A 16,224-nucleotide genomic window follows, 5' to 3' on the forward strand; every position below is an offset into this window, starting at 1 on the left:
AATTGGTTTCATAAAGTTCATAAATGAGCAATGATCCTATTTTAAAATTCAACTATTGAGAAATTAACAGTCAGCTCAATGGAGTGCAAGTTCCAGGTCTCGGACCGTCCGGTCCTAGGCCACGGACAGTCCGAGAGATCAGGACACGGACCGTCCGAGCTCCCACTGCGGACCGCCCATGAGTAGCAGTCTTGCATAAACAAAGGAATTTTCTGGACCAATATCTCAACAAGTGGTATCATCCTTACAAGTGATATTCCTATATTTCGTGCAAATTCATAATTCTCTCACATACAAGTGGTATTGGAGGAACAAATGCATGTGAACTACAACGTTCAATTGTGCACTTGATCTTAAATGGGTTCTCAACTTCATACTGGTGAAGAATGGATTTCTTATTGATAATTGGTCTTCACCAAGCTATTCAATTGGACTTCACATTGCTATTGGAGAACTAAATCGAAAGAATCTTGACTATTCTCTACTCCAACATAGCAAAGGTATCATTGTGATGTGCATGATCATATCATCCCTACTAGTATGCGGTTAGTGCATATAGTACATACTTAATAGTATCATGCATATTAAATGAAAGATTTAAATTCATGTTCTACCACTATTGGTTATTTTTGTTGATTGAAACTAGTGGTAGCATATGAGTTTGTACATGAGCAAAGTGAACCCATGTACTTAATTTATTTTGGATTGCAACAAGCTACAAGAACAACCTCGATAAGATAACCGCTTAATGCGTGTGGAGAAGCTTAAAGAGGGTTCAACCCGAACTTGGAAGCTTAAGCAAATCTATTTGGTTAAGTCACATATTGAGCTGCTCATGAGGATGACTTATGAAGAAGATACCAATGCAAATGAATATCAAAACCTTCAAGTGGCATCAATATCTATAGAGAAATGTCCAGGCCAATATTATTCCTTCAATTGGTATTCACTAAGTGGTTTCTAGATCAATCATACAATTGATATCCTTTGAGTAGTACAAGACTTCAAGTGATCCACAACCTTAAGTGATCATCAACTCAAGAGAGCAACTCTCTCCTAAAATAAGTTCATGCAAGTGATGTCAAGGATTTTTATCATACATATGGTGTCCATCAAAAACTTACTGAGTACTTTCAAGTTGGTATAATATTCACAAGTACATTTTCCCAGAGCCTTAGAACAACCCTTTTATGGTAATTAATGACAAAGGGGGAGAAGTTGGAACAAAGATATGCAAATGTGCAAGTGGGAACAAAGATATGGAAATATGCACAAGAGAAAATTGGACATGAACTCAGGGGGAGCTTTTGATCAATTGAGTTAGAATGAATATGAATGGATCAAGAGCAAAGTATAATGGTATGATATTTTATTGAACAAGAGATGCACACAAGTAGGGGGAGCAAGCTCGTGAATATATGTTTGATGCATTTGTTTGTGCACTACATTTCTTGCTTGCATCACATTTGTCTTATATTCCTACATACTTGTGTGTAAGTGTTTGCTAGAACTAAGACTTGGATGATGATTGATTTAGTGATATTTATAAGACTAGTCTTAGTGTGAAAGGAGTAACTAGAATCCTATTTATTATAATCTCATGTGGTATCTAGTTTCACTTGTTTCTAGCAAGATGATGCTAAGGATGAAATGAAAAGTAGTAAACACGCTACAAAGGTACATTTCTATTTTGTGTACTTTAGCATCATGTGGTAGTGATAATGTCCCCTCAATTTTCATATCTTTGCATGTGTGTAAGCTTGAAACCAAACCATCCAAGCACACATGTAGGCGAGGATATCACTACCAAACCGTTTTTATGGTGCTTATCCAAATCTAAACAAATGAGCTTAAAGTTGGATAAGGAACATAAGAACTTTGCCAAACTAGCAATTTACACTTGTGTGAAAAGCTAGCTTGGAAAAAGAACAAAAACGACAAATCTTTGTAGAGTTGTCATCAATTACCAAAAAGGGGGAGATTGTGAGACCCTGTTTGGTTTTGGTAATTGATTGACAACTTATATGGACTAATAAGTGTTTATGTTGAGATACACAGGTGATTAGTCCACATGTACACTAGTGTGAGTTATTTTAGCCATGGTGGTGATGTGGCTTGGTGATATTGAGATGCTCAACTAGTGTGATAAAGGAGCTCATTGCATATGAAGACATGACATGGTGTCATGTGGCTTATGGAGAAGATCAAGAGATATGGCTTGGTTTCGATGGACCGAGTGGCTAGTGTGAAGGGCAAGTCAAAGGCTCATGTGTGAGGGACCGCGTGGCGGTGAAGCAAGAGCAAGGACTTAGCACCGATGGACATAAAGCAATGGTGAAGAGCAAGCTATGTTGAGATTGATGAACCAAGAAGGCCATGTGATAACATGGAGTGGATCATATCATTATAGAATTATCAAGACATGTGTTGATCTGGGCTTTTGATCAAGGAGCTTGATGATGATGGTGGAGGAACTTCATGCTATGGACAAATGGTAAAAGGTATCATGGTTGGCTACACTTATGGATGTGCATTATTCATCATTTAAGGAGATGGAATTGAATGCTCAAGGCAAAGGTATAACAATAGGTTTTTGTTTTACCGGTCAAAAGGTGCTTAGAGGTTGATAATTGACCGGGTTAGTAGGCTAGATAGCCGTACTATCAAGAGGGGTCAATTATCTTACTTGACATGTCTTTAGTGCCTCATTGCTCATATAGTTGGTGCATTTGCATGAGGGCTAACAACGCTTTGGTTCGTGAAAGAAACTTATTCAAAAGCGATTTCTTGAATGTGGGCTGAATTGAGGTATCGCGGACCGTCCGGGCCAGCATGGCGGACTGTCCGCAGGTCTAACTTGAGATGATGGGCAGAAACACGGAGTTTCTGTGTTTCGTGAAGTTTTTGTACTGCGGACCGTCTGGTCCCAGGTGGCGGACCGTCCGTAGTTGAAGGACTCGTGTTTGGACAGAATTCAAGTAGTTCTGTTTTGGTTTTATTTTTTGAACTGCGGACCATCCGGGGCCTGAGTGCGGACCGTCCACAGTACAAATATTTTGTATTGCAGACTGTCCAGGGTCCAGGTGCGGACCGTCCATAGTACAAATATTTTGTATTGCGGACCGTCCGGGGTCCAGGTGCGGACCGTCCACAGTACAAATTTCAGCAAATGAGCACAGTCAGCAAAACATCGTTTTGGCTCAGTTTTATGTATCGCGGACCGTCCGACCTTGAGGGGCAGACCGTCCGCAAGTCATTTTTGAATGCTCTGACATTTTTATAACCGTTTATAGCCGTTGGGATTCTTGTGTGGACGGTCCGAGCTTGTTTTGCAGACCGTCCGCATGTGCGCAGAAAAGAGGCAATTGGCCCATAACGACTAGTTTTGGAGAGGGGGCTTTATATACTTGTGTTGCCCGAGTTGAAAGGGCGAAGGAGGCTAGTTGGAACACTTGTGAGCATATTGGAGCCTTTCCTCTCCCTCTCTCTCACTCATACTGGTTGGGATTGCATTCTAGTGAGATTGAGAGCCATCTAGTGCATTGCATCAAGTTGTTGATCTTTGAGGCACTAGGGAGATCATCAAGTGAGGTCATTGGCTTGTTACTCTTGGAGGTTGCCGCCTCCTAGACGGCTTGGTGGTGGTTCCCCGTGAGCTCTTCAAAGGAGATTGTGAAGAGGCCGCGGTGGTGATTGTGAGAGGCGTTGTGCTTGCCTCGCTGGAGCGGTGAAAAGCAACTCTAGTGGAATCGAGGTTTGAGGGTTCATTGACCAATCCGGCTCAAGAGATCAAGTGGAGACTTGATAGAGGAGCGGTTGGGAGCTTTGAATCCACCTCAACGTGGACTAGGGGTGACCGGCAAGTCATCGACACCACGGGAAAAAATCATTGTGTCAAGTGTCATCATCTCCCCGTTGGTTTGCAGCTTTCCTCACTAGCTTGTATTTACTTGTTCATATACTTATGCTAGTGAGTATTTGTTGCTCTTGTATGCTATTGTATATCTAATCACACCTATTATAAAATAGTTGCTCACTTGTTGTTAGCTTGTGTAGCTAAGTAGTTGTTTCTCTCTAGTAGTGCTTGTGCTTTGTGCTCTCTACTTACTAGTATGTTTAGGAGTTATCGGTATGCTTAGAATTACATTTGTATAATTTGTATGACGTTGCTAACTAGATTTGTATTGGAGAGCTCTTTCACTATCTTGGCACCTTAGTTGCTTCAATTATAATCTTTTGTCAGGTGTTTGTTATAGCTAGAGAAGTGGTCTTGGCTAAACCAAAATAGTTTTAATTCCATATTTATTTGTGTTAGCCATTGTAATTAGTTTTAGAAAGGACTATTCACCCCCCCTCTAGTCCGCCATCTCGACCCTACAGAGGCGTAGGAATCTCTCGGCTCGGTCAGCCTTGCCGCTTACGCGCACTCTTGCCCGTCCATAGAGTTCTGTCACCGACGCAGTCGAGAAGGCCCGAAGAATCGCTTTGGCAGAGGAGCTTTCGAGCGCGAAGACTTGTTCGGTCCGCGGAATCACTTATCCGAACGCGAGTTACTTATCGCAGAAGGTGATGAGTGAGGTATCCGTATCCCGGAGGCGTAGGAGTCCCTCGGCTCAGTCAGCCTTGGCTGCTTACGTGTACTCCGTCGTTTTCAGGATCCACTTTCGAAGTAGTCGAAAAGCACGAAAGACATTCTGGCAGAAAGGATCTTTTTTCGAGGAAAATTTCGACGCAGAGGGGGTTCCCCCCTTTTAGCCCCCGAGGGAGGGTCGGGCTTTGCCGAGGCAAGGCTGACCCTTCCTTGATGACTAAACTTTGCGTGGGAGCGAGGTATATGAACAACTTGAAAGCATCTTAAGGGTAGAAGCGACGTAGTTGTTGGATGTTCCAAGCGTTGCTGTAGACCTCGCCTTGACTGTTGGCCAGCTTGTACGTTCCGGGCTTCAGAACTTTGGCGATGACGAACGGCCCTTCCCAGGGAGGCGTGAGCTTGTGCCGCCCTCGGGCGTCCTGTCGCAGCCGAAGCACCAGGTCGCCCACCTGGAGGTCTCGGGACCGGACCCCTCGGGCGTGGTAGCGTCGCAGGTACTGCTGGTACCGCGCCGAGTGTAGTAAGGCCATGTCCTGAGCCTCTTCCAGCTGGTCCAGCGAGTCCTCTCGACTCGCTTGGTTGCTTTGGTCGGCGTAGGCCCTCATCCTCGGGGAGTCGTATTCTAAGTCTGTGGGCAAGATGGTCTCGGCCCCATAGACTAGAAAGAACGGCGTGAAGCCCGTGGCTCGACTCGGCGTTGTCCTCAAGCTCCAGACCACCGAGGGGAGTTCCTTCATCCATCGCTTGCCGAACTTGTTGAGGTCGTTGTAGATCCGAGGCTTGAGTCCTTGTAGAATCATGCCGTTGGCACGCTCTACTTGCCCATTCGTCATGGGGTGAGCCACGGTGGCCCAGTCCACCCGGATGTGGTGATCCTCGCAGAAGTCCACGAACTTTCTGTCGGTGAACTGGGTGCCGTTGTCGATGATGATGGAGTTCGGGACCCCAAAACGATGGATGATGTTGGTGAAGAACGCCACCGCCTGTTCGGACCTGATGCTGTTTAGGGGTCGAACCTCGATCCACTTGGAGAATTTGTCGATGACGACCAACAGGTGCGTGTAGCCCTCGGGTGCCTTCTGCAAGGGGCCGACGAGGTCTAGACCCCACACAGCAAAAGGCCAGGTGATGGGTATCGTCTGCAGAGCCTGAGTGGGCAGGTGGGTCTGCCTCACGTAGAACTGACACCCTTCGCAGGTGCGGACAATTCTAGTGGCGTCGGCCACCGCCGTCGGCCAGTAGAAACCTTGTCGGAAGGCATTTCCAACAAGGGCTCGAGGTGTTGCGTGATGGCCGCAAGCCCCCGAGTGTATCTCTCGTAGGAGCTCCTGACCTTCGGCGATGGGAATGCATCGCTGGAGGATGCCTGTGGGGCTGCGGTGGTAGAGCTCCTTCCCATCTCCCAGCAAGACGAATGACTTGGCGCGTCGCGCCAACCGCCGAGCTTCGGCCCGATCGAGGGGTAGCTCTCCTCGGTGGAGATATTACAGGTACGGGGTCTGCCAGTTTCGATTAGGCGTGACCCCACTTCGCTCCTCCTCGACGCGCAGTGCCTCACCCTCGGGGGCCGAGGGTGCCTCGGGCTGAACCGAGGGTGCCTCGGGCCGAGCCGAGGGTGCCTCGGGCTGGGCCGAGGGTGTCTCGGGCTCGGGCGTGTCGTCGATCTCGACGGAGGGTTGATGCAGGTCTCGGGAGAAGACGTCCGGGGGAACCGTTGTTCGCCCAAGGCTATTTTAGCCAGCTTCTCCGGCAGCGGGGGGCACCAAGATGGGCGCGTTCGTGAGGAGCGCCTTCAGGTTCCCGAGGGCTTCCTCGGTCTCAGGGGTCCAAGTGAAGCACTCGGCCTTCCTTAAGAGGCGGTACAGAGGCAGACCTCTTTCGCCGAGGCGCGAGATGAAGCGGCTTAAAGCCGCAAGACATCCCGTGACTCTCTGTACGCCCTTCAAGTCCTTGATGGGCCCCATGCTGGTGATGGCCGCGATCTTCTCCGGGTTGGCCTCGATGCCCCGCTCGGAGACAATGAACCCCAAGAGCATGCCTCGGGGAACCCCAAAGACACACTTCTCGGGATTAAGCTTCACGCCTTTCGCCTTGAGACATCGGAATGTCACTTCAAGGTCGGAAAGGAGGTCGGAGGCTTTCCTCGTCTTGACTACGATGTCATCGACGTAGGCCTCGACCGTTCGGCCAATGTGTTCGCCGAACACATGGTTCATGCACCGCTGGTACGTCGCACCCGCATTCCTCAAGTCGAACGGCATGGTGACATAGCAGTACATGTCGAAGGGTGTGATGAAAGAAGTCGCGAGCTGGTCGAACTCTTTCATCCTGATTTGGTGATACCCTGAGTAGGCATCGAGAAAAGACAGGGTTTCGCACACAGCAGTGGAATCCACGATTTGATCGATGCGAGGCAGAGGGTAGGGAACCTTCGGACATGCTTTGTTTAGACCAGTGTAGTCTACACACATCCGCCATTTCCCTCCTTTCTTTCTCACAAGCACAAGGTTGGCAAGCCATTCGGGATGGAATACCTCTTTGATGAACCCTGCCGCCATTAGCTTGTGGATCTCCTCGCCTATGGCTCTGCGCTTTTCTTCGTCGAATCGGCGCAGAGGCTGCTTAACGGGTCGGGCTCCAGCTCGGATATCCAGCGAGTGCTCGGCGACATCCCTCGGTATGCCAGGCATGTCCGAGGGACTCCACGCGAAAACGTCGGCGTTTGCGCGGAGAAAGTCGATGAGCATTGCTTCCTATTTGGGATCGAGCTCGGAGCCGATACGGATCTGCTTGGAGGCGTCGCTGCTGGGGTCGAGGGGGACGGACTTAACCGTCTCCGCTGGCTCGAAGTTGCCGGTGTGGCGCTTCACGTCTGGCACCTCCTTAGAGAGGCTCTCCGGGTCGGCGATGAGGGCCTCGGACTCGGCGAGGGCCTCGGCGTACTCCACGCACTCGACGTCGCATTCGAACGCGTGTCGGTACGTGGGGCCGACGGTGATGACCCCTATCGAGGACCATAATTAGGGGTACCCTCAAGACTCCTAATTCTCAGCTGGTAACCCCCATCAGCACAAAGCTGCAAAGGCCTGATGGGTGCGATTAAGTCAGGGATCGGTCCATTCGAGAGACTCGATCACGCCTCGCCCGAACCTAGCCTCGGGCAAGGGCAGCCGACCCCGGAGGATCTCCGTCTCGCCCGAGGCCCCCCTCCGGCGACGAACATACTTCCGGCTCGCCCGAGGCCCTGTCTTCGCCAAGAAGCAACCCTGACCAAATCGCCGCGCCAACCGACCAAATCACAGGAGCATTTAATGCAAAGGTGGCCTGACACCTTTATCCTGACGCGCGCCCTTCAGTCGACAGAGCCGAAGTGACCGCAGTCACTTCGCCGCTCCACTGTCCGGCCTGACAGAAGGACAGCGCCGCCTGCGCCGCTCCGACTGTTGTGCCACTCGACAGAGCGAGGCTGACAGGCATCCAGGCCCGGCCTCAGGCACCATAGGAAACTCCGCTTCGCCCGACCCAGGGCTCGGACTCGGGCTAAGCCCCGGAAGATGGCGAACTCCGCTCCGCCCGACCCAGGGCTCGGACTCGGGCTAAGCCCCGGAAGACGGTGAACTCCGCACCGCCCGACCCAGGGCTTGGACTCGGGCTAAGCCCCGGAAGACGGCGAACTCCGCTCCGCCCAACCCAGGGCTCGGACTCGGGCTAAGCCCCGGAAGACGGCGAACTCCGCTCCGCCCGACCCAGGGCTCGGACTCAGGCTCAGCCCCTGAAGACGGCGAACTCCGCTCCGCCCGACCCAGGGCTCGGACTCGGGCTCAGCCCCTGAAGACGACGAACTCCGCTTCGCCCGACCCCAGGGCTCAGACTCAGCCCTGGCCTTAGCCGACGGTCTCCGCCTCGCCCGACCCAGGGGCTCGGACTCGACCTCGACCACGGAAGACAAACTCGACCTCGACCTCGGAGTAGCCTCCACATCGCCCAACCTAGGGCGTGGACCAGCCACGTCAACAGGAGGCGCCATCATTACCCTACCCCAAGCTGACTCAGGCTACGATAAACAAGACCGGCGTCCCATCTGGCTCGCTCCGCCAGACAAAGTAATGATGGCGCCCCGCACGCTCTATGACGATGGCGGCTCTCAGCCCCCTTACGGAAGCAAGAGGACGTCAGCAAGGACTCGACAGCCCCGACAGCTGTCCTTCCACCAGGCTTCAACGCTCCTCCGACGGCCACGACACCACACGAACCGGGTGCCAAAACCTCTCAGGCTGCCACGATGGCATGTACTTAGGGCGCTAGCTCTCCTCCGCTAGACACGTTAGCACTCTGCTACACCCCATTGTACACCTGGATCCTCTCCTTACGCCTATAAAAGGAAGGACCAGGGCCCTCTTACAGAGGGTTGGCCGCGCGGGGACGAGGACGAGACAGGCGCTCGCGTGAGGCCACTCGCTCCCTCTCCCGCGTGGACGCTTGTAACCCCCTACTGCAAGCGCACCCGACCTGGGCGCGGGACGAACACGAAGGCCACGGGATTTCCACCTCTCTCACGCCCGTCTCCGGCCGCCTTTTCCCCCTTCGCGCTCGGCCTCGCGCCGACCCATCTGGGCTGGGGCACGCGACGACATTTCACTCGTCGGCCCAGGGACCCCCCGGTCTCGAAACGCCGACAGTTGGCGCGCCAGGTAGGGGCCTGCTGCGTGTTGACAAACAGCTTCCCGTCAAGCTCCAGATGGGCAGTCTCCAGCAACCTCTCCAGCCCGGGACGGTGCTCCGTTTCGGGAGTCTTGAGTTCATGTCCCTCGACGGCAGCTACGACATGATACTCCTTCCCCCGCCGTGCGACAGCGACAATGGCGGCCGACAGCCCGCCCACCGGCGGCGGAATCGACGACGTCTTCCCCGCGTGGTGGAAGAACAACATTCGAGCTCACCCCGCCCTCTCCCCCGCCGACGGAGGAGGAGGCGGGGCAACCAAGGCCAAGCAGGAGGCGGCCCCTCGTCGGCTGTCGAGCAAGTCGGCGGCGCCGACGCCCCAACGGGGGGCGCGTCGGGCATCGACCTCGCATTTGAGACAAAGACGAGCGCCGTCTCCCCGCAACACGCCAATTCCGAGCAAACGGACGACGCCAGCACGCTCGCGAAAGGCTTGCTGGGCGTCACCCTCGTGCCTGAGACGACGGTGCAGTCAGTCCCCGACGTGACTTCATCACCGCCCGTCGACCAAGAGGTACCGACCGATTCCCATCTCACACCCTTGGATTCAGCCTCGACCCGCCAAGTGGCTTCGCTTCGGCGGACGCTCTCGTAGAGGCGAGTCCAAACCCTCTGGGGTATCGTATGTGGTCACCCTGGGACCGGCTGACGGACGTCTCGACCTACGGGCCCTCGGGGTCCGAGGAAGATGACGAGCCCGACTTCTGTTGGGATTTCTCCGGACTTGGTAACCCCAGTGCCATGCGGGACTTCATGACCGCATGCGACTACTGCCTTTCCGACTGTTCCGACGGTAGCCGCAGCCTCAGCGACGAGGACTGCGGCCCAAGTCGTGAATGTTTCCACGTCGATCTAGGGGGTCCCTCCGAAGGCAACCATCTCGGTATGCCGGAGAATGGTGATCTCCCTAGGCCTGTGCCTCGCGTTGACATCCTACGGGAGCTAGCTGTGGTCCCCTGAAAGGGAAATGTGCCCTTGGGCCATTTCTAAGTATTTTGGTGATTGAGTGCAAACACAAGTGCTTAAATGTGAAAATATGCCCATGGATGAACAAAGTGCAAATCACAAGTAAAGGTATGTTTCTAAGCCTTAGTACATTAGTTTTGTGTACTAACATCTTGTCTAAGTGTTAGAAACAGGAGAAAGAAGAAAAGAAAGGAAGTGGAGAGTGGCTGTGTAAAGCCAAAGGCTGCTTCGGGCTGGGGCACCGGACTGTCCGGTGTGCACCGGACAGTGTCCGGTGCGCCAGACCAGCGCAGCGCAAACCAGCCGCTCTCGGGTTTTTCTCCGGCGACTTCGGCTAAAATTCACCGGACTGTCCGGTGTACACCGGACTGTCCGGTGAGCCAACGGTCGGCCGGGCCAACGGTCGGCCGCGCGATCGGCGCGCGACACGTGGCCGAGCCAACGGTCGGAAGGAAGCACCGGACTGTCCGGTGTGCACCGGACATGTCCGGTGCGCCAACTGTGCGCAGATCTGCATCAGATATCAACGGTCGGATGTGCTGTTTAAGGAAACAAATCGGGCACCGGACAGTGTCCGGTGTGCACCGGACTGTCCGGTGCACCACGACGACAGAAGGCAAGGATAGCCTTCCAGATGTGTTCTCAACGGCTCCTAGCTGCCTTGGGGCTATAAAAGGGACCCCTAGGCGCATGGAGGAGTATACCAAGCATTCCTTGAGCACTCTTGATCACTCACACATCAATCTTGCGCACTTGTTCGACATTCTAGTGATTTGAGCTCCTTTCTAGTGTGCTAGTCTTTTGAGCTCAAGTCTGGGTCTTGTGTGTGCGTATTCGCTGTGATCTTTGTGTTGTTGTGTGTGAGTTGCTAATCCCTCCCTTGCTCCGTGATTCTCTGTGAACATCTTTTGTAAGGGCGAGAGGCTCCAAGTTGTGGAGATTCCTCGCAAACGGGATTGAGAAAAGAAAAGCAAGAACACTGTGGTATTCAAGTTGATCATTGGATCACTTGAGAGGAGTTGAGTGCAACTCTCGTCCGTTGGGACGCCACAACGTGGAGTAGGCAAGTTTTGTACTTGGCCGAACCACGGGATAACCACCGTGTCATCTCTGTGATTGATTTCTTGTGGTTATTGTGTTTTGACTCCTCTCTAGCCACTTGGCAATAATTGTGCTAACACTTAACAAGTTTTTGTGGCTTAAGTTTTGAAGTTTTACAGGATCACCTATTCACCCCCCCCCCTCTAGGTGCTCTCAATTGGTATCAGAGCCGTTCTCTTCAAGAAAGGGACTAACCACCCGAAGAGATGGATCCTAAGGGGAAGGGAATTGTGATCAACGACAAGGAGAAGGAGTCTTTCGTCAACGAGCCAAGGGATGACAAGTCCAACAACTCGGGCTCGGGCCACAAGCGAAAAGATGGGAAGAAGAAGAAGACGAGACGCATCAAGGAGATCGTCTACTACGACAGCGATGAGTCCTCTTCTTCCCAAAAGGACGACGACAACGACTACAGGAAGACGGTCAATTCGAACTTTTCATTTGATTATTCTCGTATGCCACATAGTTCGAATTCGCATTTGCTTTCCATTCCTCTTGGTAAACCTCCACACTTTGATGGGGAGGACTACGGATTTTGGAGTCACAAAATGCGTAGTCATTTATTCTCTCTCCATCCAAGCATATGGGAGATTGTAGAGAATGGAATGAAATTTGATAGCTCGGATAGCCCTATGTTTATCAATGAACAAATTCATAAAAATGCACAAGCTACTACTGTTCTCTTAGCATCTTTGTGCAGGGAAGAGTACAATAAAGTGAGCGGCTTGGACAATGCCAAGCAGATATGGGACACCCTCAAGATCTCTCACGAAGGGAACGACATCACCATGCTCACCAAGATGGAGTTGGTGGAGGGCGAGCTTGGACGATTCGCCATGATAAGGGGAGAAGAGCCAACTCAAACTTACAACCGGCTCAAGACCCTTATCAACAAGATAAGGAGCTACGGAAGCACGCGTTGGACGGATCACGACGTCGTCCGCCTAATGCTCAGGTCATTTACCGTTCTTGATCCTCATCTCGTGAACAATATTCGTGAGAATCCCAGGTACACGATGATGACGCCCGAAGAAGTACTTGGAAAATTCGTGAGCGGGCGGATGATGATCAAGGAAGCAAGATACGTCGACGACGCGTTGAACGGTCCACTCCACGAGTCTCAACCCATTGCTCTAAAGGCAACAAGGAGCAAGGAGTCGCTACCTAGCAAGGTGGCGCAAGTTGAGGCGGCCGGGCTCAATGATGAAGAGATGGCTCTTATCATCAAAAGATTCAAGACAGTGCTGAAGGGTCGCAATGGACAGCCGAGCAAGACTAAGACCAAGGGGAAGCGATCATGCTTCAAATGCGGTAAGCTTGGTCATTTTATTGCTAACTGTCCTGATAATGAAAGTGACCAGGAAAAGGGGAACAAAAGGGAGAAGAAGAAGCACTACAAGAAAGCCAAGGGCGAGGCGCATATAGGCAAGGAGTGGGATTCAGATTGCTCCTCCTCCGACTCCGACAATGAGGGACTCGCCGCCACCGCCTTCAACAAATCGGCCCTCTTCCCCAACGAGCGTCACACGTGTCTCATGGCTAAGGAGAAGAAAGTAAGTACTCGAAACTCTACTTATGCTTCTTCTAGTGATGATAATTCTAGTGACGATGATGAAATAGACTATTCTAGTTTATTTAAAGGTCTAGATAGAATTACGATTGGCAAAATTAATGAATTAATTGATGCATTGAATGAGAAGGATAAACTCTTAGAGAAACAAGAGGATTTATTGTATGAAGAGCATGATAAATTTTTATTAGCTCAAAAATCTCATGCTCTAGAAGTTAAAAGAAATGAAATGCTTACTTGTGAATTATCTTCATGCCATGAGACAATTTCAAAATTAAAGAGCATTAACGATGAGTTGAATGCTAAGATAGAAATAGCTAGAAAATCAACAACTTGTGTAGAAAATGTTGTTATTTGCAATAGATGTAAAGACTTTGATATTGATGCTTGTAGTGAACACATAGCTTCTATTGCAAAGTTAAATAATGAAGTGGCTAGTCTTAATACTCAACTTAAGACTAGCAAAAGTGAATTTGATAAGTTAAAATTTGCAAGGGATGCTTACACAATAGGAAGACATCCCTCAATTAAGGATGGGCTTGGCTTCAAGAGGGAAGTCAAGAACTTAACAAGCCATAAGACTCCCATCTCCACCAAGGAGAAAGGGAAGGCTCCTATGGCTAATAATGTTAAGAAGAATCATGCTTTCATGTACTATGATAGGAGATATTCTAGAAATGCTTTTAGAGGTCATGATGTTTTTGATTCACATGCTTATGACTCGTATGCTATGACTGCTTCTAGTTCTCATGTTATGCATGGTAGAAATGGGCTTAGAAGAAATGTTGTTCATCAAATGCCTAGGAGAAATGTTGTTAGGAAAATAGTGAATGAACCTTCTACAATTTATTGTGCTTTGAATGCTTCCTTTGTAATTTGTAGAAAGGATAAGAAAATTGTTGCTAGGAAGCTAGGGGCAAAATGCAAGGGAGACAAAACTTGCATTTGGGTCCCTAAGGATATTTGCACTAACCTTGTAGGACCCAACATGAGTTGGGTACCTAAGACCCAAGCCTAAATTTGCCTTGCAGGTTTATGCATCCGGGGGTTCAAGCTGGATTATTGATAGCGGATGCACAAACCATATGACGGGGGAGAAGAAGATGTTCACCTCCTACGTCAAGAATAAGGATTCCCAAGATTCAATCATATTCGGTGATGGGAATCAAGGCAAGGTAAAAGGGTTAGGTAAAATTGCAATTTCTAATGAGCACTCTATCTCTAATGTGTTTTTAGTAGAGTCACTAGGATATAATTTACTATCTGTTAGTCAATTGTGCAATATGGGATATAACTGTCTGTTTACAAATGTAGATGTGTCTGTCTTTAGGAGAAGTGATGGTTCACTAGCTTTTAAGGGTGTATTAGACGGCAAACTTTATTTAGTTGATTTTGCAAAAGAAGAGGCCGGTCTAGATGCATGCTTAATGGCTAAGACTTGCATGGGCTGGCTGTGGCATCGCCGCTTAGCACATGTGGGGATGAAGAACCTCCACAAGCTTCTAAAGGGAGAACATGTGATAGGTCTAACCAATGTTCATTTCGAAAAAGATAGACCATGTGCAGCTTGTCAAGCAGGGAAACAGGTGGGAGGAGCGCATCACAGCAAGAATGTGATGACCACTTCAAGACCCCTGGAGCTGCTGCATATGGACCTCTTCGGACCCGTCGCCTATCTAAGCATAGGGGGAAGTAAGTATGGTCTAGTTATTGTTGATGACTTTTCCCGCTTCACTTGGGTGTTCTTTTTGCAGGATAAGTCTGAAACCCAAGGGACCCTCAAGCGCTTCCTCAGGAGGGCTCAAAATGAGTTTGAGCTCAAAGTGAAAAAGATAAGGAGCGACAACGGGTCCGAGTTCAAGAACCTTCAAGTGGAGGAGTTCCTTGAAGAGGAAGGGATCAAGCACGAGTTCTCCGCTCCCTACACACCACAGCAAAATGGTGTGGTAGAGAGGAAGAACAGGACGCTCATCGACATGGCAAGGACGATGCTAGGAGAGTTCAAGACCCCCGAGTGCTTTTGGACGGAAGCCGTTAACACTGCTTGCCACGCCATCAACACGGTCTACCTTCATCGCCTCCTCAAGAAGACGTCGTATGAGCTACTAACCGGTAACAAACCCAATGTATCGTACTTTCGTGTATTTGGGAGTAAATGCTACATTCTAGTGAAGAAGGGTAGAAATTCTAAATTTGCTCCCAAAGCTGTAGAAGGGTTTTTATTAGGTTATGACTCAAATACAAAGGCGTATAGAGTCTTCAACAAATCATCGGGTTTGGTTGAAGTCTCTAGCGACGTTGTATTTGATGAGACTAATGGCTCTCCAAGAGAGCAAGTTGTTGATTGTGATGATGTAGATGAAGAAGATGTTCCGACGGCCGCTATACGGACCATGGCGATTGGAGAAGTACGGCCACAGGAACAAGATGAACGAGATCAACCTTCTTCCTCAACTATGGTGCATCCCCCAACCAAAGATGACAAACAGGTACCTCAAGTGAAGGCGCTTGATCAAGGGGGAGCACAAGATGATCAAATGATGGAGGAAGAAGCGCAACCGGCACCTCCAACCCAAGTTCGAGCGATGATTCAAAGGGATCATCCCGTCGATCAAATTCTGGGTGACATTAGCAAGGGAGTAACTACTCGATCTCGATTAGTTAATTTTTGTGAGCATTACTCCTTTGTCTCTTCTATTGAGCCTTTCAGGGTAGAGGAGGCCTTGCTAGATCCGGACTGGGTGCTGGCCATGCAGGAAGAGCTCAACAACTTCAAGAGAAATGAAGTTTGGACGCTGGTGCCTCGTCCCAAGCAAAATGTTGTGGGAACCAAGTGGGTGTTCCGCAACAAACAGGACGAGCACGGGGTGGTGACGAGAAACAAGGCTCGACTTGTGGCAAAAGGTTATGCCCAAGTCGCAGGTTTGGATTTCGAGGAGACTTTTGCTCCTGTGGCTAGGCTAGAGTCAATTCGAATCTTGCTAGCATATGCCGCTCACCATTCTTTCAGGTTGTACCAAATGGATGTGAAGAGCGCTTTCCTCAACGGGCCAATCAAGGAGGAAGTGTACGTGGAGCAACCCCCTGGCTTCGAGGATGAACGGTACCCCGACCATGTGTGTAAGCTCTCTAAGGCGCTCTATGGACTTAAGCAAGCCCCAAGAGCATGGTATGAATGCCTTAGAGACTTTTTACTTGCTAATGCTTTCAAGGTTGGGAAGGCCGATCCAACTCTTTTTACAAAGACATGTGATGGTGATTTCTTTGTGTGCCA

This window comes from Zea mays, chromosome 10 (assembly GCF_902167145.1).
Source record: "Zea mays cultivar B73 chromosome 10, Zm-B73-REFERENCE-NAM-5.0, whole genome shotgun sequence".
Lineage (NCBI taxonomy): Eukaryota > Viridiplantae > Streptophyta > Magnoliopsida > Poales > Poaceae > Zea > Zea mays.